This window comes from Passer domesticus, chromosome 1 (genome assembly GCF_036417665.1).
Source record: "Passer domesticus isolate bPasDom1 chromosome 1, bPasDom1.hap1, whole genome shotgun sequence".
Classification (NCBI taxonomy): domain Eukaryota; kingdom Metazoa; phylum Chordata; class Aves; order Passeriformes; family Passeridae; genus Passer; species Passer domesticus.
This window is the reverse complement of record NC_087474.1, coordinates 112,022,239-112,048,186: the sequence shown is the minus strand read 5'-3', so window position 1 is coordinate 112,048,186 and position 25,948 is coordinate 112,022,239. Positions and strand designations below refer to the sequence as shown.

Here is a 25,948-nt window from a genome sequence, read left to right as displayed (position 1 = left end):
ATCAATTTTCTTATTTTAAACAATGATACATGAGTGTATTCTCAAAAACCACAAAATGGTAATTTAGAAAGTAAAGAAAAACCTAGGAAACCACATAAGATTTCAAAAAAAGTTTGGTTATACAAAAAAGGACATAAATTTCACTCCTAAGAAAGCTCTTGAGACTGAGAACTAACTCTGCAAAATCATTAATGTGTTCTGTATTATAAGAAGTCTTCCTCAATTAGACTGGAAGAGGCCTCTAGGTTCACAAATATTTCTCCCTTGTTATCACACATAACCACATCATATAAGTTCTTAGATAAACTTAGCAAATTTAATCAGAAAATAAATCTTGGACTGTTGCTCTAAAACCTCCTGTAATTGGAAGTAATTTTTTTCTGTTTTCCAACCCATAATTATTCATGTATGGGTCATCTTGTGTATGTATCACCATTATCCTTTGACTCAAACAGTTGTGCCCTCCCTGGTATTCGGTTCAGTTCCTTGCACACATATAGAGAGCCATTTTTTCACTTTCCAGGCTTAAGAAGAACAGCCCTACAATATATTCTCTTTCTTTTATGTGTCCTTTTGCCAAATATGAACCTTATTTTGCCACTGGTTGATTAGATTTACACAGTTATCCAGATGAAATTCAACTACTAAGATTATGTAGCAAAATGTATTTTTTTGCCCCCTCCACGTCAAGCAAATCTTTCTCACCATGTAAGAAAAACTCCATAGCCAGGAGGAAGTGGCAGGGGTCATGGAAATTCAATCAGCACAGAAGAGGATTGGAAAGGATCACAGTTCTTCAGGAGAGTGAAGAACTTGGAATTATAGAATGGTTTGGATTAAAAGTGACCTTCAAAGCAATCATCCAGTTCCAATCCTCCGGCTATGGACAGGGACACCTCCCACGAGACCATGTTGCTCAAAGCCACATCCAGTCTTAAGCACTTCCAGGGATAGTAAACCCACAGCTTCTCCAGGGAACCTGTCCCAGTGCCTCATCACTCTCATAGGAAATAATTTCCTCCTGGTATCTAATCAAAACCCATCCCCTTTCAGTTTGAAGCAATTCCCTTGTCCTGTCAGCACATGCCCTTGTAAAAAGTCCCTCTCTGAAATTTTTTAAGGCCCCCAGGACTTCCACTACTAGAACATTGGTCTAAGGTCTCACCATAGCACTGTGTTCTCCAGGCTGAACAACCCCAACTCTCTCAGCCTGTCCTCCTCCAGCCCTCTGATCATCTTCAATGACAACTGAAGACAATGATAACATTGTCAATCTTATCATTGTCTTCAATGACAATGACAACCAACACTAGAGGAAAGCTGCAGAGTCTGATGATCTCTGGGAGAAGGACTATTGGCATGAATCTAGCAATTTCCCTGGCAAGGAGGAAGAACTAAGCACACAAAGTATAGGCATGGGGTCTGACAAAAGGGGGCTCATCTTTACAGATGTCATTGGAGCCAAACCATCTGCCTCATCCCTGTCCACTGAGGCATCATCCCTACCTTCCCCCTAGAGCATCCCCCTCCCTTCAGCAGCAGCTGCTTGTCAGTCTGACTCATCCCAGCCTCAAGCCCTTGTGCCTTCTGGGCTGCTGATGTGAGAGCAGGTGGCTCTGGCACAGGTGACTTGGATGCACAGGGGGCACAGAGCCATGGCACTGGCCAGCCTTCAGTGCAGGCAGAGCAGCACACTCCACCCCTGCCAGCAGGCTGGCTTCCCAGGCACACACCGTGCTCGGTCTGCATCTCAGAAATCTCTGTCCTGGCATGTTCTGTGTTATGAGCTGCCTCTGCTTACGTTCGAACCATTATTACAAGGCTTTGTAGTCATCCTGTACTCAGCTGGCTACCCAGCTTTCTCTCAAACAATAAATTCCCAAATCAAAAGAAATAATCTGAGTAAGTTCTCAAGCACTAGCATGCTTGCACACCGACTGCTTGCACACTGTAAAGCTAAACTTCACATTTCTGCAAATCTATCTAGTCCTCCTCTGAACTCTAGATATCTCCAAAACATTGACTCATTCCTTAGCATACTCCTACACTTTATGCCAGGGTTGACAATGAAATACTAAGCCACAACAAATCTGAAGACCTGATTTTGATGAATGCAAATTCCCCCAATCCAGTACTGCTCCTTTGATCATAGTGGTATCTCCCTTGCCCAATATTTTGTCCATCTCAGTTATTTGCTCTTCATGTTTCAAAAGTTCACCTGTGGCACCACAAGTGCTTTATTTAAGCTCACCTTGATATCTGCCATATTTTTGGGCATTAAACACTTTTCAATGATTTTTTTTAAAGCAGAGCTTGTTTAACAACACCTGATTCTGCTAAGTCCGTATAAAATTCCATGCAACTTTTTACTGACCTCCACATTTCTAATTTTTCTCTCCAACAATATTTTTATCTAGATATTTACCAATGTTAAGTCAAAATAAAGGTCTTGCCACTGCACATAATATTTAAGTGAAGGGGAAAATTACGGGCAACTATTCCATACCTCCTAAATCACTTCAACTGGTGGACATTGACACATGTCCTGCAGTCACTAAGTGCCTGTTATGCCTCACCTTTACTCTCACAGTCAGCTGTATCAACCTTACCAATAGAAGAAATATAGTTAATGTGCCTTTCAGTCTACTCCTAAATGCCTGTAATGAAATTGCTGTTTAATCTTCCCTTGGCATATCTCATTTTTGGGTTTTTTGTGTTCCTTTGGTTGAAAAACTGTTAAAACATGTCTTACTATATACAACTAACCCCTGCTTTCAGCAGCTTTTATTCTACATTTTAATGGATTTCTTTTTTGATTAGCCTAGAAGGAATGGAACAGACTCCCTAATTCTAAATAATTTCTGGAGAAGGACCATTTTGTCCAGCTAAATGAGGGAATACTGGGGTTTTTTCTTGGCCACTAGTTTCAGATAGCTTCTTCCATTATAAAGGTAATGGTGTTCCCCTCCCTCTCAAAAAATCCTGAGTTTATTTGTTCAGCAACTTCTCTATGTGCTTTTCCTAGTTCTTCTAAATATCTTATTTTGAAACTGAGGACCTGAAACATAATGTTAATACACTTTCATTTATGTTTCTATTTAAATCTAAATCAATGAGCTCGTCAACACTCAATTCAAAGGGATTTTTACAACTTTATTTTAAAATAAAATTATTTTTCTAGTAATGACAACTTGCCAACTGTAGAGCAAAGCATTTAAGGCTATCACACTGATAACAGTACATTCTCCCCCTCTGAATTTCTGTGAGTGAGTTTTATCTTTCCTCTGAACACTACAGAGATCTCAACCCACACTGAATTCCATCTCTGGAGTTTCCAGGTAGGTCTCTTTTCATAACCAACACAGCTTCTTTTATTGCTTCTGCAAAAGATTTTGATCTAACAGCTTCTTTTACTTATGCTACTTTATTTTGCAAGTCCATGGCATGACTAATTAATCATTTTAGGAGCTACCAGTATATTTAATGAAGAGCTACCAGTATATTTAATGAAGATACTATATATTATTTCTATGGGCAAAAAGAAAATCTAGATTTGCAAAAGACTATAGGTGTAATATCTAGCAGAATTTGTGTTATGGTTCAGACAACTGAAAGTACTGACATGGACTCTAAGAAAAAATAAATTAGACATGTACTCCAGAATCCCCTAAGATGTTTCTTCACATTAAATAAGGAGGGCACAACTGACCTCCTAACTTAATTTATCCATGTTACATTGTTTCTCAAAATTTCTTTGTATTTTCAAACAAAACACCTATCCAAGACCTTGAAGAGGTTTTATACAGTTCAGCAGTATATCTATAAACTATTAATATTTTTAAGGACACCAGAATAAAATGCTAAATATTACTATCATAATAGTAATCTTATTATCATAAGATAGATGCAAAACTGGTATCTGGAAACTGGATGTAAATACATCTCTTATTTAGAATTAGCCGGAGGGACAAAGTGGAGACTATACACCTTACAAATTTTTGTTATCATTCCTTCCTTCTGTACAAAAGAAATTATTGCTAAAACAAAACAGTTTTAAGGGAAATAATTTATCTTTTGCTAGTTGTCAAAAAATTATCTATTAAAATAGTCAGAAAATATAGGGAATGTAATGTTACAGATCTGTGAAACAAGCAAATGAAAGGGAAAAAAAGCCCTAAAACAAAAGCTGTACTTTTCTCAAAGGGGGCCACTAACTTAAAACATTAAGTTAATAAACATTAGCTTCTATAGTATTTTGAAGTTATTCAAAAAGAGAAAATAAATATAAGATGGTGAGCAATAACCATGAGCAGAAAAGAGGAATCAAGAAATAAAAAGCAATAAAAATTAGGACATTCTGTTACAGTAGGTTATACTTTAGCTATATATTTTTTCTTTTTTTTTTTCTTTTAAGATACATTTGTAGGTAGAGATATCAAAACAAAAAATTCACTAGGGCAAGAAAAATTGCATTCTTCTTGCTTTACCTTCCCTTAGCTCACCTATATATTCAATAAACTTATAACTTATTTCTTACATAACTTGTAGATCTGTATGATTAAATCCTTCTGTGAAGTTACTGTGGTCTGTCACAAACTACTTAATATATCCAGAGTATAAAACGTAGTAGAAAAGTGCTTTCACACTTTAAGAAAACACTAACCCTGGAACTATTCTGGCTATTTCCCTCTTCAATACAAACATTTGCTGTCATAAAACCAAAAGGAAGCAAGTCCTGTCACACTGCTACAAAGTAGCTCTCTCTACATCTGCAGCCACTAGGTGTTGAAGTTACAAATTGTTAGACCATTTGCTTTAATAGACACCATTTTCCATTTGTAACAATAACTAAGAATATTAACAGGAAAGTAAAATGCTATTATAAGCACACTTTGTGAATTGACTTGACAATTCACTCCTATTTTTTCAGGGCCTCCTCAGAGGTCAACAGCATTGTGACCAGGAACAATGTTAACTAATGAGATCAGACCTGCACATGACTTCATCTTGTTTAGCTTCTCAGAGGACAATAATAGGTTTCCCTGAGCCCATGCTATATCCAGCCTGATCACATACACACATTTAAGTCCAAGTTCCTGGGTTATTCACAAAGTTTTTGGGACTTCATTAACAAACCTCAAGTAAAATCTACTAGCTGTTCATATGAGTCCTTCCAGTAGCTCTAACAGGGCAGTAAGAGATGAAAATAGCTACCCCAAATCGGCCTATGAGAAATTCAGAGTACCCCAGGAGCCCAATCTGCAATACAGTATATTAAAATTTTGTTTGTAATATCCATTCAGAGAGAGACTTGCAGAAAATTAAACTTTTGGCACAAGTGGTGATGGTGGGGGGAACTTTACATTTACTTTCCCAACTCTGTATTTTCGACAGAGTTTGCTTTTGCTTTAAATAAATATTGAAGTGGATTGTTCTTCAGACAACACAAACTCCTCAGGTCAATTCATTTTGACACACACGTCCCTTAATGCACGAAGTCATAAGTGGTTATTACCCCAAAGGGAGTGGAGATTTCTGGTACAGCAGCTCTTAAAAACCTTTGGGGAGCAGTTTATGTAGCATAAACCCATATTGAGCCAAATTCTGCTGCATGAGGGAGGAAGAAAAACTTTGCCACCTGCTAACTGTCTTTGCAAGAGTACTATTGCTTAATGGAGAATTGCAGGCTATTGCTTCATGGAGAATTTATCCAAAAAAATGGGTCCTCAAAGGAGACATCACCTTGTGTTCATTAAGCAACACAGCTGTAATAGCATGAAACATAGAAAAAGCTTAGGGGAACTTGGTTAATTTTTGGGAACACAAATCAGATAGAAATTCTGTGAGGTTTTGTGTAACAAGAGACTGGCTCTTACTGAAGTGACATGGGGATGTAAATTTGATTTTACACCTCAAAGTCCTAGCATGCAACAATATCACTGATGACCTAGTTTTATACTAATCAAAGAAATACACAACATTCCTTCTACCTCTTACTTGTAGGACACCTGAGAGAAGAGAATATTAATGAGATTATTATCTTGCTGGCCTCCATGGAGAGCCCATGACCATCCTGAAAGGTGTCATATATATGTGAAAATATCTGTACCATGTATTTTGTTGCGGTCAGCAAGATTTTTAGGAAGATAAAATATATTCCAAATATTAGCCTAAATAATCCAAGAAGGTAAGGTTCAGTGAGCACAGTCTGACATTAATTAATCACCTATATTGATTATTAAATAGATTAGTCTTTTGTCTAACTATATAAATGTATACCTATAACATAATTTGTTTGATTTGGGGATTTTTACTCACTTATAATTTCACACGATAGGGATATTAAAGGGCAAAACTGGTTTTCTGCAAGAAGCCACCATCAACCAGTCATTGGAGGTGGCACTGCAATGACATGAACATTAACTACAAATACAGCAAAATTACAGATAATGTGTAAAATATCAAAGAAATCAGAATTTGGCCTCCATTCCTGCCCCCTCTCATGTATAGAAGGGAGATGAAAATCTTAAGTTAGCTTTGCACACTACCACAGAAACACATGGAGTTGCATGAAAACTCAATTTAGTTTTGTGATCCAACATAATCCCAAAATATCCAAACAGATATTGAGACAGCATTTGTCTATCTGTATGTGGGTTTTGTAACTTTTATTTATATATACATGTATGTACATTCACAGAATAAATTGAAATTATGAAATTTGCATAATTCACTTTGTTCATGGCAAAATTTCACGTCATCTAACAAGGAGTGAATTTAGAGGGTCACTAAAATCAGAAAAAAGGCACAGAGCTTGCTTACTGCATTTGCATTATGAGTGGCATACTATTGTCCTCATTTTAAAATTATGATTTGTTTGTATATCTGTATGCAGTCTGAGCCCAGGGCTGCTTCCCCAAATGAGCAGCATATCTGAGACCAGCTCCCATCCTGGCATTTCATCCACTAATTCACAAGATAAACTGAACTTCTCTTGCTAGCTCTGAGGAGAAGACCTTTCAAAACTACGCCTCAGGAATGTAAGAAACCTAAATCTTCATATTCAAAGTGTGAGAAAGGAGAGAACAAATGAGCTTCTGACTACCAAATGCAATAGTCCCAGTGCAGCACCCTCTGGCCACAGCGGCCCACAATAAAAGAAATTTTCTAATTTGTTTTAACCCAGGTCACAGCTTCCAACACAACTCCACGTTACCAAGTCTAAGAAGTCACCAGATACAAATCACATCAACAACACAAAAATGGTTTCCAACAGTCAAATGCTTTACATACAAGCAGTACTGTCAAATATTTGATAACATGCATTTGTAGGAAAAAATACTACTTTTTTTTCTCAATTTGATGCTGCATGCAGTAGATACAAACTCCAAGTCACTATTCTTCTTAAAGCATTCTTGTAAAAAGGTCTACAGAAACAATTGTGTGACATAAGCATTTCAAACGGAAGAAAAGTTGGAATCCATTGAATTTCAACAAATCTTTCAAGATTCCATATATATCAGTTCTTCCTCAAGCCTTATCATTACACAGTTACTGTAATAAACCATTTTCCTATACTAGTTCCAAATGCATTTTTTCCATCTAATCATTTGCCTAAAAAGGATCTGAAAATAGGTCATAATTTCCATGCAGTTGCTTAACATGCAGGAATTTCCACCCAATATTTTTGCAGAAGTCTTTTGTAACTATATGAAAGACACAGGAGTATTAAATATTCAAAGTTTATTTTGATGTGAAATGAACAGAGTTAACTTGTTTATGGTCCTTAACAAGATGTGATTATGAAAGAACAATAGTTTCAATGCCACAAAGGAACCACCAAAATGATCACAAAGATACTTGATTTGGGTCTGTTTGAAACCCATGTTAGGATCTGTCAAATTACATTAAATTTATATTATTTGCTGAAGCTTAAAATCCATTTATTATCAGCAAGAGCGTAGTTTAATCTTATATAAAATCAGTTTATAGCCAAATAATACTGTTAAAATACGAGATTATTAATGTAGCATTGGAACATCAAGGAAAACAATCAATGTTGACTTTCCTCTGTTGCAATGTGCCACACCCACAGTTAATAAAGACAGACAGCCTCTGAGCTCTGTCGGAAACAAGATGCTGTGGTAAGGCACTCAAATAAATGACACATCAAAAAGCTGTAATTAACTGGGCAAGAACTGGTTCTTCTTTGGAGCAGCTATTTCAATTGTATTAGGTACATTTAATGGGTTATCTGCCACAGGAGAAAAAGACCCATATCCTCTCCTGCACCACAGAGCACACAAATCCAAGTAAAGCCTAAAGAAAAAGACATAATTAAATCTTTTCTCTGAGGGACAGCAACACCTCCTGAACTGTCAGCTGAGCAGGAGTATTCTTCCTCAAGCTATCGCTTCTATGATGCAGTACTAATGCAGAATAAAGGGATAAGTATTAAAAATATCCTTAAGCACAGTTTCCCACATACCACGTACAAGGTTGTAGAGCTTTTCAACTGAGAACGTGGGAAATATTATTTTACAGACAGCACTAGTATTAGCTCAAGACATAGAAATACAGAGGGTGCTTGGTGTCACCATTATGAGAGTATTTTAGTTGTGAATACAATTTGAGAAATATGGTGATACTGAAGATTAATAACATTTATATGGTGCAGATGGGAAAGAAAAGTGGGTTTAATATTAGCCATCAAATAAACTGTACTCTCTACCAAGAGGTCTAAAATGTGAGCAACATACATAATTTTTGTCCAAAGAATTGCAATGGAAAATAAAAGCTAAAATAACTTTAAAAAAATTACATTCTGTTTGGGTGAAAACAATCTCATTACTCATCTTATATAAAGAAGCTGATGTTAGATTACATTTGATTTCATTGCACTAAGGAGCACAGATCTGATCAAATCAAGTTAATGAATGCTTGTGTTCAACTACTAACAAAGATTAAGGGAGAACTTTAAATTCTTTAAAACAATTTCAAGCAGATTTCAAGTATATATTTACTACAACAAAACCACAGAAAATTAATTAAATATTAAAAAATACATTTTTAACTGGGAATATAAGGAATAATATGAAGAGATGAAGCTACCAGCACAAACTTAAGATAACACTGTTTTAAGAACATTAGAGATTTAGCATGAATTAAAACAAAAAGATCATATTATGGCAGCAGAAAACAAAAAAATGGAGGCCGTATCAGCTGATGATGAATAGCCACCATTTTCAAGTCCAGTATGCATCACAGCAACCAGCAAGCACTTTAGCTGATTCTTTATCCTTTCAGGCACTGTTGCAGTTTCTCCAATAAAATTCCACAAAGAAAGGGCAGTATTTAGTAAAGAGGGAATCCATTCATTGAACATTCTCTAGAATTACAAGTGCTTCCTGTCACAAGGCCAGTTTACTCCTAATAATGTGGAAATCCCTGCGCTTTTTTCTGCTCAGTTTTCTGCTGGTGTATCGAGGAGTGTAGATCTCTACATTGTTCATCTCTAAAGCAAAATCTCCTCTGTTGTCGGGAATACTTAATGGGATATAAAACTGAGCACATCAGTTGATTTATAAGGTCACATTCACCTACCTAACAGTGCTTTTCCAAACAGCTATGTCATCTTTTCCCCAAATAATCCTAATTAATTGCTTTTGCATTAGGATCTCAATTTCTTAGCTCACTACCATAAGTTTTTTTTCAGAAAAAGTCCTGGTAACTCCTGTTAATAACAACTCAAAATTGCCCTTCCTCACCAAGTTTCTCCTGCTCCATGTCCATCAAAGCACTTTTCAGCTCCATCTCTGGATTCAAGTTTCCTATCAGTAGTTGTCACTAACCACTGCTAAGTTACAGACTCTGCAGACTGTCCTTGAAGGCAGCTCCATATCCTTGGCAGAGAGACTCTGCACAATCCTGAGTCATCCATGATATCCTACCAACAAGTTCCTAGTTAAAAAAAAAACTCCTCTATGAACAGGAAATCCACCTCAGATGTCAAAGGGCTGCATGTCTTCAGACCCAGCTACTGCCACAGACACACTGATCTTAGTTCAGATTTAACCATTTAACCAATTTTGTTCAAATAAAAAATGTGAAATAATCTGAGTTACAAATGAACTGAAAATGCTGTCCAGAGTTGTTAAACTTTTTTAGAAGGGCAGCTGAGATACATCTGAGCATATGAGTTTTAAAAAAAAGTTTTGTTGAAGTTAAATTCTTAAAAATATCTCACTGAACAGCTACCGCTCGCATTTTTAAAAATAGGGCAACAGGGTTATTCTGACTTGAAAGCCAGAAAAGGGGGCTTTAGAAATCTGTTGTTTCATCTCACCTAACAGGAGACTTCCATTTCAACATTAGAAGTGGAAATAAATCTCCTCTTTGTAACCCTGTTCCACAGAACCTGCTCCCCCTGCAACAGTCATCGAGCACACCTGAATTTGCAGGTGAGTAAGAGACTTTGTCATTGCTTATTGCTGTTCAGTGGGGCACAACTGCATGAATGATAAAAATGAGATTAAAATGTACTGCTTCCAGTGCCTTCTATCCACCATCCATGCTTTATGGAAAGCATGACAGGGGTAGCATTCACCATATTACAGAAAAACGGCAGTAAGAATCATGGTGCCCACAGAACTAACATGAGTCAAGATGAGGAGACAAAGTAGTCAGACTAGGGGAGACAGATGAGACAGGGGCAGGGAGATATGCAGTCACTGAAGTGTATTTCATTCCAGAACTTGGAGTGGAGCCCAGGAAACTAAAGTCTCAAACCCTCCTCTGCTGTCAGCTAGTATTTACAAAAGCTAATTGCAAAGCTCTTCTCACAGATTTGCAGCTGGACACAAAAAGGGCAACAGTCCTCTACAGTAACTCATTCCTTCACTGTTCCAAGAGTCAGACCACATTGCACTATAGTTCTTAACTTGTGATCTCGTATCCCTACATGATACTATTAAAAAAAAAAAAAGTAGTTCTGTTAAGTTTAAAAAATACATTACTTAATATCATAAAAATGTTACAAGATTGAAAGTCTTGGAAAAAAACTTAATTTACTTCAGTGCAGAATGAACGAAATATTCAAATACTGCACTTGTTCCTATATACACTACAGCATGCACACACAACTGGAGAACGTCTCTGTTCATTTGCAACCCTGGGTAATTAACACATGGCCCATATAAACATGTGTGCCAGCATCAATTAGGTTTCCTTTCTTCAACTGTGAAAGAAAGCTTCAGCCAAACATAAAGGTTGCAATACAAAGAAAATAGTCTTCTGATCTGGGCTGAATGGAAAACAATGCAAGGAGAAAAAAAAAGAGTTGGGTCAGATGTGCATCCAGACAGTCCCTGTCTGCTGCTCCAGCATCCTGCTATGCCATTTAAAGCATCACATCCACTTCTTTTTCCCCCATTCCCTCTTAATATGCCTCATATAGCAGCATGCCTGCAGTCAGCAATGAGTGCCAGAGCTGCTTTAAAAGGCGAAGAAGACCGTGAGGTTCATGGCAAGCATTGTAAGCTCTCATCCCTCAGAGCTACGTTGAATGTCACTGTCACCCTTAGGGAGATAGGTGATATTAACTCAGGGACTCTGAGTATTAATTGCATGCATCTCTACAAAACCTGTTACTGAAGGGAAAAGTTTTAAATCTGCAGAATTCCAAATATTTTCCACCATAGTTCTATGAAGTTGCTGGTATTTCCTGATTTGGATTTATTTGCAGTTAGTAATCAGGATTTTCCTCACACATTACATTTCCTGAATAGTGATGTTTCTCTCTGCAAGCTCAGTCTAGTGAATGTCAAAGCGTAGAACCCTGATGAAATGTTAAACAAAGCAAGAGATAGGCATTGACCCACAAAGCAGACGTGTAGCATCATTTAACAGGCTTAAGGACAAAATGTATTTCTGAAATATTTCAGCAAGCATCTGCATAAAGCTGACTGTTGATGGGAACTAAAGCTGACAAAGGCATAACAACATAAAAATGCATCCGTGATCTTACCCTGTACGTACTTAAAATGACAGCCCTTCATGGTATAATTATCATATATTACTAATGGAATATTAATCAAACGTTCATTACTCTAATTAGAAAAACTTGTCTTGAAAAAGCAGCCTGACTTTTCACCTCTGAAACTGTAATTGACACACAAATGAATTTGACAGTCTTGATGACTATGAATCCTTAGTGGGAGAAATAATGTTTTTATCTTCCAACATTTAGCTTAACTGCCAGTTTCCATCCTCTGTATGTAAAATTCAAGTCAGCTTAGATGATCTCATGCACTACTTCGACCTCTGTTAAGTACTACACATATATCCAACATGAGACAGAGATAAAACCTAGGCTATGTGCAGGTTTACCAAGTGGGGATTAAGTTTTTCTTTGAAAGAAGCCTGAAATATCTGTCTACAATGTAAAAAGTCATGCCTGAAGTAGGCTTTCAGTTATCCATGCACATTCACACTTTTGAACCCTTATAGCCTTTTTTTCCTTTCAGAAGTGTCATTTTCGTGCACATACAATGTCTAAACCCCCACAAATATTAATCACATACAAAGGAGACCAGCTATCAGTATAAAGTCTGCCTTTCAAGAGATTCATGTGGAAAAGCAAAGCATTTAGGAGATAACACTCTGAAGTGCCAATATCCCAGCAGGTCTCAAAATTTAAAAAAAAAAGAGATGTGATCTTTGTGCTCATGTATTGACACAATCCAATGCCTGCTTAAGGAAATAACAGACATTACACTCACAGTGTGAGCCACAGGCTTCAACGAGAAGCAGATCAGGCTTCTATGGATTATTCTAGCTATGCTTAACCATGAGATGTTTTTAACAATAAATATTATACGTGTGTATGTTAGAGGCTTCACCAGGCTATGCTGGATTATGGACAGGGTTCTCCTTACACACCTCGCTAAAGGTGTTGAAATCTGGAGCCATTTAACTCTGCTTCTCATTTCAAAGTGTGTTCTGATTTTGCCCAATCTAAGATCACAGAATATACCAAGTTGGAAACGACCAATAAAGATCATCAATACCAACTCCCTGCAGGACTACCTAAAACTAAACCCTATACCTAAGAGCTTTGTCCACAAGATCCTTGAACTGTGACAGGCACAAAAGATAACACCCTGCCAGAAAAAAACCTTGCAATAATATTTGACCTTACAGGATAGTGGGAAAGGTTATTATAAATTGAAATTCAGTCTGTTGACAAAATACAAAGCAGAATTAATTTTAATTTAGAACTACAAGCACGTTTGAATATGTCTTGACTTCATCTACTAGGTAATTACTTAGGGAATATGCAGCATGTTACAATTTGTTTAGGACTGTAGCTTTTTTTCAATGTTACTGTTCCAAATTACTGCAATATTTTCACTTGTATTACCAGACATGGTCTGAAAGTAGGAAAGGTCTATTTATAATATATGAAACATGACATGCATTTGGAACAGATGTTACAAATAAAAGTGTAAATATTTGCAAATATAAAAGCACAACTTTAAATTGTTTAATCTTTGTCCTTGGTTATACATCTTCATCATGTTATAAAATTAATTCAAATTATGTGTTCACTTGCAACAAAATGTGCAAGGAAAATTCTGAAATTATCTGTACTACTTCAGGGTGATGTGATTTTCTGTTATGTAAAACAATTTTCCTATGAACTCATTTCTCCTTGCTAAACTCAGACTCATTACTGCCAAATAAATAATGACAATGTTGTTACTGCAACAGGGATGGCAATATTGTGTAGGTCACTGAGGAGGAGACGGAGACCACATCTCATGTATTACTGTGTCCTGACCTCCTCAAATGATTTGCCAATTGTGATATGGATTAAGACATTTCATACACACCTTCTGCTCCTGCTTTGCTCTTGCTTTACTCATGGACTATTCTGAGGCTTCATGTGCTATGAAGCTTCAGAACCTTAGGGTCCTAAAATTCAAATTCATTCCTTAATTGGCTAAGGAAACTATTGTTAAGTGAAGACTTTGAGTTTTTCTTGGTTTGTTTCGGGTTTTTTGTTTGTCTGCCTTTTCTTCCCTCCAGTTACTATATGTACCACTCTCCAAATAATTTAATTCTACCCCTCTCTTCCTCAAAAAAACCCCAAACCCCAAACAGTCCAAGGTGAGGCAAATTTAAAAAATATCCAAATAGTAGATGCTGAAAAAAAAGAAATTACATAAGAAAAACAGGATTTCATTTGGCTTTGTGTTACTCACATTTCCACCTACTTGAATCTAGCATTAAGTCAAATCCACTCCTGTTTTCATCCCACTTACCTCCCTGTAAACACACCAGTCACAAACCCAGTTTTCTGCACTTTGCATCTACTGAAATAAACTCTACTGCAAATACATTTCTGTTTTCTATTGATGCTATCCAGTTGGTGCATAACGAGGAACAAGATCTGACCATGTGGTCTATTTAGATAAAATACAGAGCTTAAGGGGGTTTTTTTTCCCAATGTTTTTTGTTCAGTATATATTTTGCTTAATTACACCTTTACCAGAACAAGCAGAATTAGTTAAAAGTAGTTGTTAGATGAAACATGACTAATTTCATCCTACTTTCAAAAAGTATTTGACCTAGCAATAAACACAAAAAATTAATCCTACTTCTTAAAATATGTCCATGCAAACTCTAAGAAAATGCTTAACAAAATAACCATTAATACTACATTTGCCACACTTAATTTTCCAGCATATACACAAACTTAGCTCCAGAGAGACTCCACTGAATTAATTTACTTACTTTAGGTGGTATATTGTAATGATAATAATAGAATCTATTAAAAAAGGACTACATGATTAGGCTCCATAAAATTGTGGGCAACAATCCATGACTAAGCTGCAAATTCAAAGGGAGAAGCAAAATTAATTTTTTTTCATTATTCATCTATTTTAAACAGATAAGATGTGCAACACACGTACTGATCAATGTATTTAAACATTTTCTTTCTAATACTGTGGCTTAACTTTTTCCAAAGGCAACAAAACACACAGCAGGCAGCTTAGCTTAATAAAAAGAAATCATATTACAGGTGAACAAACTGGAAGTGATGGAGTATTTGGGTTACACACAGGTTTAGTATCAGATGTTGGGAGGACCCAGTTTGGCTCCAGCATGATTTGTCATTGAAATTCAACTGGATCAAGAACTGTTCTTGTCCTCTTGACTGCTGAATTAAACATGATGATTGTTTAAATAGTATATGCTGCAAAATACACATAAACAAAATAAATGTAATTTTTTCAAGAATCTCAGTATCACACAAAGCGTGTATTCAGCTTTGAGTAATAAATTACTACACAAATGTAAAGCAGTTTGTTTGCATCCACTAAAATAGAATGAATCATATCCATGACACCAAATTGTAGTAATAAATTACTGAGCTCTGCTAGTGGTGTGAAAAGCATTATCATATTAGATTCTGCAATTCAGATCTATTATAGGCATGTATTTATTTATTCAGCCATATAACACGGTATACTGAACAACATATTGGCTACATACACTCTGTGGAAGGCACGTGTCTGCCTGCATCAATGCAATTTCCTTCTCCAAAAATAAGAGTGCAGTGTAACTGTGCCACTGGTGTCCCCAAAATTCTGGCCAGTCACCATGACTATGCAGAAAAACTGTCTGGTAACACACCCACTGAGTGACCACTCCTGAGAAGCAGACTTGTGACAGCTGGGTCTGCCCCGAGTGCAGTCAAGTGAGCACCACCACAGGTCTGACTGGCCTGGGCTCTGTGCTCTGCTGCTGGCTTAACACACCAGGTCTATCAATTCCTGTTCTCCAGGCCAGCTGATGACAATAGCTAAAGTGGCCTCTTCAGCCCTGAGATGTGAGTGAGGAGTGCACTTACTGCCTTCAACACCTTCGAGAAAGGAATTTACCTTTCCTCCTTGAAGTTCTCATTGTTTCCACAAGAAAGGCAACAAAACCTCTTTAAAGTGTCCCATGTGCCTGAACAGTTAATCTCAGCTGCTCTTCAGCCCTCCCTACAAAACCAAAGAGCGAGGAGAGATCAACATCAAGAGTAAGGCAGTTTAAAGGGAACTCACTCACTCACTCGTGTTATCCCTGTGGTTGAAGAAAAAAAAAAACCATGAAAAAATCAATCCTGACTTAAACCTAAATTCAAAGCATATGTGAGCCTGAAGAGGTACTCCACATTTATCAAGCATATTGCTAACGTGGGCAGTAGCTGCCATGAGCTGGATATGGCAGGAAAGATGAGTTCAGAGCAGTTTATGGTTAGACTAAACATTAAGGCAAATTCATCAGATAGAACTGAAATAATTCATGTTCTTCAGTAACACAAGACTATCATGTGCACATAAAACCAGAGCCAATGTGATGTTCATATTTTAATACAAAACAGTAAAAAAAACCCCACAAAACAAATTGCTCAAAACCAGGACACTGCCTCATTCAGCATCTGTTCAAATCCACGCATAAATCAGCTGCAAGGACTCTGTATGCTAACAAAGCCAGAAAGGCTGAACTAGATCTGACAAACCCATTAATTAATTAATTATACCACAAATAATCAATTATCCCAGCTCTGTATAAAAACAAACAAACAAGAATAACAGTTAAACCAAGAAAAAAAAAACCTACATAGAATTTATTCATCAGTATCTCTTAATTTGCAATGAAATAAAATATTGGGGTTTTCCACAGTATCTTCAGGTTAAAGCATTTTTTCTTTCATCAGGGAAACACTGCACAGAGATCCCTGGGAACTGTGCACAGACCACTGGCAGCATTTGTTCTGAATTATGTAGTCTTTTAAATATGAAAATAAAATTTAGCATGACACCATTACAGAATAAAAATATTGAAGCTTTTAAACAAATAAAATTTACATTTGCAGACTTTCCTATATATTAGTTTCTTTACTCTTAGAGAAGTCCTTGGGGAAATAAACCAGTTATTTTTGGTCCTACAGCAGCTCAAAGCAAATTACAGACAAATTAAATAGTAAAAACAAGTTAAGTCTATAAACGTGCAAAGTATGCTGGAAAAATTGATTACTGGAAACTTCTCATTGTATGCAAAATTTCTTTTTAGTTAGAATAGAAACTGAAATGAGCAAAGATGAACCTTCATCTTTCTATCACCATGCTCTGCTGTGTCTATGTCACAGAGGGATCAGAAATTTAAAGAAACATGATGCAATTCATCTCTCCTACGTCCTGTGGAAATGCTGTGACCCTTGAGTAATCTCTTCACAAATATTTGTGTCTTCAGAAGGGCTCTACAAGTGTAACACACACAAGTGTTGCTGCTGCATTTCAGCATTTTTTCACATTAAAAAAACCCCTCCAATATGGGCCTGACCAAGTGGTGCTCAACATTTAACATCTCAGAGAGGGCAGGCAGCCTGCTCCTGCAGTTCATGCTCAAAATGCCAGTCAGCAAAATGAGCAAAGGATCAGGTCAAGAACTTTAGCATACTCTCATATTTTGCCTCAATTCTGTCAAAAACATCCTCTGGAAAAAAATTTAACATAGCACATTAATTAATTTGCAGCACACTGTGCTCATTTTAGAAGTACCTCATATACTACCTGCTTTGCAAATGACCAAAGTACTTGGATACTACAGAACGTCCTCATATTTAGCTTTTGTTCATATATAATTCTGCTTTATAATTCTGCCTGCAAAACACAGCATGAAGATTCCCAGTAGGGACATTTATATCATGAGAGATATAGAACAATATACAAATAATTATGGAAGTCAGCCCACACACCATCACAGTATGAAAAAAAACCACCACATAGACTTGCAGGTTGCACACAGAAACTTCAACTAACATTTCTACCCAAGGTGAAGTGAATGCTTGTCAACTACTGTGCCACTGCAACTCAGTAAAGGACATTACACAGAAAATGAAACAGCTCTACAAAGAATGTCATATCTGAAGTCATTATCATGGACCAAAAAACCCCAAAACAAAACAAAGGGAAAGATGCAACCACGATTTTTACTCAAGTAAGCTTCTAGTATTTCAGGAATTAAAAACTTTTTTTTTTCCCAAGCTAACAGGATAGCCAGTTTGTTTGAATACCATTCAATAGTCTCTCCTAGTGCAATAGCAGTAGTTGTTTCTTTTGGTTTTTTTGGGTTTTTTTTGGTTGCTGCTGTTGCTAAGAAAAGAAACCTGCATTGGTTCTTTTTCCAAGGAAGAGCAAGATCCATATCTGTGAGAAAAAGGTTGCATCTCCAGTTTATAATTCCACTTGAGTTTATTTTATCATATAGATATCCATATCATAGTTTTTAAGAAATCCATCTTTTTCACTAAAATTTACAGTGCTTCTGAAATGGACATCTGTTCTTCTAGAGTATTTGATTTCATACAATGATATACATATGATACTTTTCAAAGTATCACTAATCTAGTAATCACTAGCCCTACTTTGCTGCTGTTATAAAAGGACAGATGCCATCGGAATATTTGGGATATTTGCCTTGGAAAATAATTTTGCAGAATTACCATTAATTTTTTAATCTAAATTGTTTTGACAATTTTTTGTTTGCAATGTTAATTTATATGAAATAACATGTTTGCAATACTTAATTTATATGAAATAACAATTAATTATCCTAATTCTACCTCCTTCATTCCTTCCTTGGTGATTTTTTTCTTCTTTTAATTCTACTTTGCCATCCCATTGCCATTAAGGAGCTCCATTGGGATATTCATCAATATTATTTACAAAATTGTATATCAATTTGGCAGTAAGCACTTGTCTGCAAGTAAAGATCAGTTAGAAGTGAAGTATATCACAGAGCCACACAATAGTTTGGTTTGGAAGGAACCTTAAAGATCATTAATTCCAATTCCCATCTTGGGAATGCACAATTTCCAGTGGATCAGGTTGATCAGATCCAGTCCTGTGGTATGTTCTTAGAAAATGGGATCTGATAACAGAATTTAGTGATGTTCTAACATGCAGTCACACACAAAAAAAAAAAAAAAAAGAAAATGAGAGTGAGGCAAAACCCTACAACATTTTAGAGGTCAAACAGATGCAACAACAGCTGACACCTTTAAAGAACCAAACCACGCCCTGAGCATTATGCCCAACCAAGAAATAGCCAGAAGACACAGACTGATGAGAACAAAGGACCTCTGAAGCCCTTGTGAAACACTTAAACACTTGCACCAGTGGAGTTCCAGCACCACAGAACTAGAAGCTGCATTCCTCTGTGAACCATGAAATGAAGGTAACCCTATGCGAATGGTATGCTGCAGGGACTCCAAAATTCTTCCTGCTGCAGGATGGAAAGAAGATGGAGATTCTCACACACTTTGAACATTTGAGGGACACCTTGCTTCTATGGAGCACACTGACTCTCAATGCTTCTGTCTGGACAAAGACAACTGCACACTGTCTGTTGACCAGCTCTAAATGAAAAGATACTGTTACCACAAAACAGACACCTTGATTTCATATCCACCCTTCTGTAATTTTTCTTCCTTTTTCTTTTTTTTCCCACTGATGACAAGACAAAAGAAACACGCAGAGCAGTAGTGAGATAGCAATTCTCAGTGTAGACTTTCAATGCTGGATGCACACCGCTAAAGTTGAAGTTACAGTGACAAAGGTAGGTGAGACTGCCAGTCACTGTCTCTTATTGTTATTGACCTCCAGTCAGATACATTGTCCTGTTCCACCTGCAAAACTAAACAGACATATGGGAATAAAGTGTGAACAAGCACAGAATTAGCAACTGAAGTCACAGCCAGGAAGCTGGCTGAAAAAAACCACTCCCTTCTTTTGAAAAAGTAACTCAGCTACCATCAGCACCTTCCTTGGAATACCTTCAGTGAGGATGTACACCCACAACTACTAGCAGGCTTTCAAGCACAATTGATGGACAAAGTTTTTGGGGATCCTCACCCTCTTATTTCCTTTTTCCACAACAGAAAAAAATATCAATAAATCCTTGGCTTGCTCCAGCAGAGTCACCATATCAGGATATTACGATGCTGAAACCTGTAAGATATTGCAAGTCAACTCAAGCTACTGCAACCTACATTCAAAATTAACCCACAAAGCTTAAGAAAGCACCTTCTAGGTATAAGACACCATCTGTAACTACTGAGATCTTTATTATGATCTGAGTTACGAGCTGATGACACATGCTCTTGTCACTTGAACCATGGCAGCTGAGGTTCAAATCTTGCATCTAGAAGTGTGCATTTCCTTCACACAAAGAGACCTTCATTTTTCAAATCCCTGGTTTCCTTAGCACAAGAAATCAGAAAATGAAGAACCTCTCTAGTCAGTTAAAGGTGAAGCTAAATTTTCAAAAAGAGGGAAACAACTGAAATGAGTGACATTCATTGGAATACAACAGGGCATCAGGCAGCAAGAGAGAAGAAATTGCTCATAGACAAAGGCTAAAGAAAAAGCTACACGGGCAACTATTTTAAAATAGCTTTCACCTAGCCAGAAGACACTGGAGAGTTGCATAAAGTCAAATTTACTTGGAAAGCCACATTATGAATTTACTAGCTGCTATCATTATGGCTTCTTGAGCAGATTTTCAAATGGCACAGGGAATTCTTTAAGAAACACAGAGATACGGAAAAGTAGAAATACACAGTGTGATTTCAAAGCACTGCAAAGTGTTTCTACAGACAATCTGCCAACTAGACAATTTAAGAAGGCCAAAGTCAGCATCAGCATTTGTCTTCCAATTAGAGAGCCACAAATGACATATTGCTCAGTGACAAATGATGACTGCTGTCTTATATTAAGATAGTTGCTTCAGCAGATGTTTTCAAATTATCCCAAGATATGTCACAGGGAAAGGCAAAAGAGCTGGAAATATGCCCAGAGAGACCTGGTGCACCAGCAGCCTAAGGGAGCTATTTGGTAGCCTCTCATGAGATCGTAGCTGCAAAAACTGAGTACAGAAAGGAGAATGGAAGTAGAAAATATGTTACATTCCCGGTGAAAGTTTTAAGTATCTGGCTACAGGATCATCTAGAATAAAATGTGTTCACTTCATCTCAGCTTCGAAAGAGAGACAATCTAGGCAGACAGTTCTTCAAAGAAGATAAAGGGAAAAAAAACAACGCAGTGATTCCCCCAGAAAGAGCTGTTCCCTATTGCTGCTCTGTAATGACAGAGGTAGGGCAAAAGAAAGGCTTTATATACTGAACATCTCTAAACAGTAATCCCAGTATCACATCTCACATGCTGACTGAAAAAAAATTAAACTCAGCCCTGCTCCCAGGTGAGAAGAAGTAGACTGCTTTTACTGCTATGAACATCTAAAACACCAAAACCAGCACAGACAAATAATAGGGGAAAAGGAGATGAACACACTTTCATCTGAAGATAACTAACGAGTAAGGTTCGGTCAGCTATTACACAGATTTAGAGACAAGACAGGTCTTCTAAACAAAAACCTGATGGGGAAAACAAACCATTTCCCAAAAGCCCACAGTAAAATCATATAGGTATAGAAGCAAGCAAATACAATGCGAGCAGAAGGGAGGATTAGGGCAGGGAGAAACACAGAAGCTGTGCTCATCCAGCGTAGCATTATTCTCACTCTGGAAGCATGAGGCACCAGTAAAAGCACACCCCAGGAGGCAAAATAACCACAGAGAGGAAGGTGCCAATGAATGCTGCTACAAGTTAAGGAATGGGTAGGCGTCTGGTCTTGACCTATGATGAGGGAGAAAATCCTCTCTCTCTCTCTCAATCTCTCTCTCGTTACCATGGAGATCCACTCTTCAGGTTTCTTTGGATAAGCTTTATGCACAAGTGCAAAATTTGGCATAAGAGGAGAACAAGTATGAATTACACGCCCCTGACAAAAATAGCTTTCTTAAATCTTGAGAGATAATACAACTGAGGCAGTAAAAATTAAGTTTGGTTACAGAGATTAAGGGCTGAATAAACTATCTCACTTTAAAGTACCTTGAAATCTCATCTACTTAAAACGGCAATGCCAGTTTCAGGGCACTGCATCTGTCTCTTACAATTTGGGTGAAAATTTTAATTACGGTACAGTGTGAGATCAGACTGAAAATGACAATGAAAAAATCCCATGGATTCTTTCTTGGTGTGGGATTACCTTCATTTACTACAGTATCTCATTAATTATTTATGCAGTTCTTTTTGTATTTCCAGGTGGAAACACCACTAGCCAGAGCTGCACTGAGATGCACCACCTTTACAGAAAGAACATTGCAAGGCTTAACACACACAGATTACATTGATATGCTTCCAAGAGTTAATCCCACAAGAGACAGACAGAATAAACCTTGAATTAAGCTATATAGAGTTATGGTGAAGTAAAAGACAACTTTAAATCAGAAGGCTACACATATACGTACATATATGTATATAGTGAAACACTACTATACCCTTTAAAGTACTTGATAAGCTCTCTAATAAACAGCATATTTTGCTCCCATGTGTTTTAATTATTTCATACTCATTGAAATAGTTACCTAATCTAAATAGATAATTTAGTTACCTAATTTATAGTTATCTGAAATAGACAGTATCAGACAGGCAAGTAAGCTGTAACAGAAGAAAACAAGGAATTGTGTTGTTCTTAGTTTTCTTGTAATCATTACTATCAGCAGTAATTTGATCTGCAAATATATATCCTACTTATCTTTCAATATGCACCCTTTAGATTTCTGGATCTCTTGGATCAATGAGCAGTGCTCAAACTCACAATGTCTTTTAAGGGAGGAGAAATAACTTTAAGCATCTACACTGGCCCACACAGGAGTAGAAATTAGTGTTGCCTTTTTAAAGGTGCGTTAACACTGAAATACAATCCAATCCAACAAGCTGAGTACACACCATGCCTGCAAGCACACCTACCTTTCACTAGTAAGTGGGCTGTAAGTTGAAGAACTACTTTTTTTTTTATTTTAATAAACAACTTTGTATGCTGTCCACTACAGTTCTCTACGGATTTTGCTTCTCTTGCTAGTTTCTCTCTTTTTTTTTTTTTTTGGCTTTCAGTCTTTAACCGCATATTTAGGTACCCCTGACAGGTATAGCGAACATGAATGAGATGTGATTAACCAAAAATCAATCATGTGTGAAAGCGCATAAATATTACTACTTTTTTTTTTCTTTTTTTTTTTTTCCTCCGAGATTAAATAAAACTAGCAGCTCCCTTCAGAAACAAGCACGGTGTAGCCGCTTCCTTGCCGGCATCCTGAGCCGGGTTTAGTAACAAGAAGAAGAAAGGGAGGGGAAAAAAAGCCGTAATTACATAACGGACCTCGCTAAATGCCTCGCTTCCCGGCGGAGAAGGAACGGGGGGCCGGCAGCGGCCGGGGCCGCTCCGCTCCAGCAGCCGCAGCGCGGGGAGCGGCGGTGCCGGTCCCGGTCCCGCTGCCCGGGCGGCGGTGCGCACCGGCACGGCGGAGGGAGGCCTGCCCTTCCCGGGAGGCGCTTTAACCTCCGCCCCGGGGGCTGCCCAGGCGATCCCCGGGGCTCTTCGCCGCTGAACGCCCACAGCTGAGCCGCGCTGGAGCCGGGGCCGGCCCCGGAGGGGGTGAGGCTGCCGGGGCGCGCTGCCCGGCCCGACCGCCCCCTCCCCGCGGCGGGGGAGCGCCGCTGCCCGAGCGCCCCGGGAGGGCAGGCTCCGCAGCACCGTCTCCCTCCTGTCCCCTGCCGGCCTGAAGCGCACTGCCAGGCACCCGCTCCTCTGGGGATGGAAGTCAGGATCGGGGTCCGTGCGAGTCTGACGGTCCCCGCGGCAGGGCTGCGCCGGACCTCTCGGTTCTACGGGATCCCCGCACCACGCGGGTTTCGCCGAGGGGGGAGGCAGATATCCACCCCGCTGTGCTTGTCCTGCCGGGGAGGGATGCGGGACAAACTCGGCCCGAGCAAGTGCCGACAACTATTTAGGGGGCCGGCGGGGCAGGACCCGGCCGATGCCCCCGCGCCGCTCGCCCGTAGGCTCCCCGGGGAAGGGGGCGCTCCCCCGGGCAAAGGAGGACGGCAGTCCACGGCGGCTAGCAGAATCCCCGTGGATGGGGGGATAGTGCCCCGCAACGCGAGGCCACCTAAGAATTACTCATTTGAATGATGCAGCAAACGGGGAGGGGGAACACGGCACGGGGACGACGACGAGTCCTCCCGTTGCCACCCTCCAGCCCCGATTAATAAATAATGCCCAGGTTCCGTGCCAGGGGAAGCGCTCTCCTCTTGCGCGCAGACAGCAATTAATAGCCAGCCTCCTCCCGCGAAGCCCTGAGCGCTCCCGCACGCTCGCACCCGCGCTGCCAAGTGCGAGCAGCACAATAGCGGGGAACCTCTCTACCTCGCAGCCCGGGGGAAGAGACAGGAGCGGGGGCTGGGGAAGCCAAACCTCTCGCGGCAAAACCCGGTCCCCCGAGCCGCGGAGAGTCGGGGAGCGGCAGCCGCCGGCGCGGCGGGAGGGCAGGCGAGGCAGGCAGGCTGCCCGGCGAGCCGAGGGCGTAGCGCGCAGCACGCCGCTAACACCATCACCCCTCCGTACCGTCAGCAAACAGCACGCCCGCATTTACCTTTTCCTGCCCGCCGTCCGTCAGTCAGGCGTTTGAGGGAGAGGAGGAAGGAAAGGAAGGGAGAAGAAAGAGACGGGGAAATACAGAGAGCGAAGAGGCGGCTGCTAATCCCCGTGTAGAAAGACTTCCAGCAGCAGCAGCAAAAGCAGCAGCAGCATGCGTGTGTGCGTGCCCGGAGTGAAGCACAGCCCTCCTGGCGATGCACCGGCGCTGGCACCCAAGTGCTGTCATGTGCGTGTCTCGGTGTGTGTACCCATGGAAAAAAAAAAAAAAAGGAAAAAAAGGAAAAAGACAGACGGGGGGAGACTCGTCAGTCACACGCCTGGCTGTGCACGGCTGGGGGGGACGAGGAGGAGGAGCCCAGCGCTCCCCAGCCCAACCACCGGAGGAGCAGCACTCTTACTACGGCGGCGGCCGGGCTGCCCCTCCGCGCCAGCCCCGCACGCCCAGCCGCCCTTCCCGCCCGCTCCCAAGGACATGCCTCCGGGAAAGACCCTCAGGGCCTCCGTCCCAGGGGACTCCGTTGCACCCCGGCTTACCCGAGCCTCTCGGGAAGCAGCTGAAAAAAACCCTCCACGTTTCTACCCCAAAAATGCCTCCCGGACGCATCCCCTGGGCAGCGGGGATGCCCCGCGTGGGACTGGGATGCAGCGCCCTCCCAGGGGTCCCAGCCCAGCCGGGCAGGACGGGGGCAGTGGGAGCGGGGGCCGCGGCGTTTCCCCGGGGTGCTGCTGTGGGCGGAGGCGGGGGAGCGACAGACGGACCCCACAAAGCCCGGCTGTCGCCCGCTGTCCCTGCGTGGGGCGCCCGGCGGCACCGCTGTGGGGCGGGGGCTGCAGGTGCGGAGTGTGGGCTGGGCGTGTGTGAGAGCCGCAGGTGCAACTATAAATGTTTGTGGTAGAGAGTATAGAAAGTGAAAAAGGCTGCGCTCATCCGGGTCACGGTGCGGGCACCCCGATCCTCGTGTGTCCAACCACAGACACTTAAATTTCAGCCACAGTGTATGACTTACTAAAAGGTGTTTGAATAGTGGTTCAAATCACTTATTTGCTAAATAGCAAATACTATATCCATCATTCGGTTGTATAGTGGCATATATGCATATAAATGGGATTTTGACATACAACTTACCAAATAGCTAGAAGAGAATATGAGCTAAAAGAATGCTCATATTATTCTTATTGCCCTAAATTTGGTAGTGAGTCATACCAGCAAGTTTCAAGATGTGATTTCTTCAAGCCTCAAACAAGGAAAAGTTAGTGAGAAATGTACTCGACATTTTAATTTTTTGTACCAAAAAAGTAATACATATGGACTAGAAGATAATATTAGTCTGAG

General features: G+C 39.7%; 1 protein-coding gene across 7 annotated transcripts in view; it reads right to left on the bottom strand.

Moving 5' to 3' along the window:
- DLGAP1 (DLG associated protein 1) overlaps nucleotides 1-24,854 on the bottom strand; it is a 401,105-nt gene extending 376,251 nt beyond the window's left edge. For all 7 annotated transcript variants that reach the window (XM_064434359.1, XM_064434357.1, XM_064434367.1 and 4 more), the window contains exon 1: nucleotides 24,611-24,854. The gene's annotated coding sequence lies outside the window, so the exon portion shown is untranslated. The remainder of the gene's footprint in view (nucleotides 1-24,610) is intronic.
- Nucleotides 24,855-25,948: the final 1,094 nt, after the last annotated feature.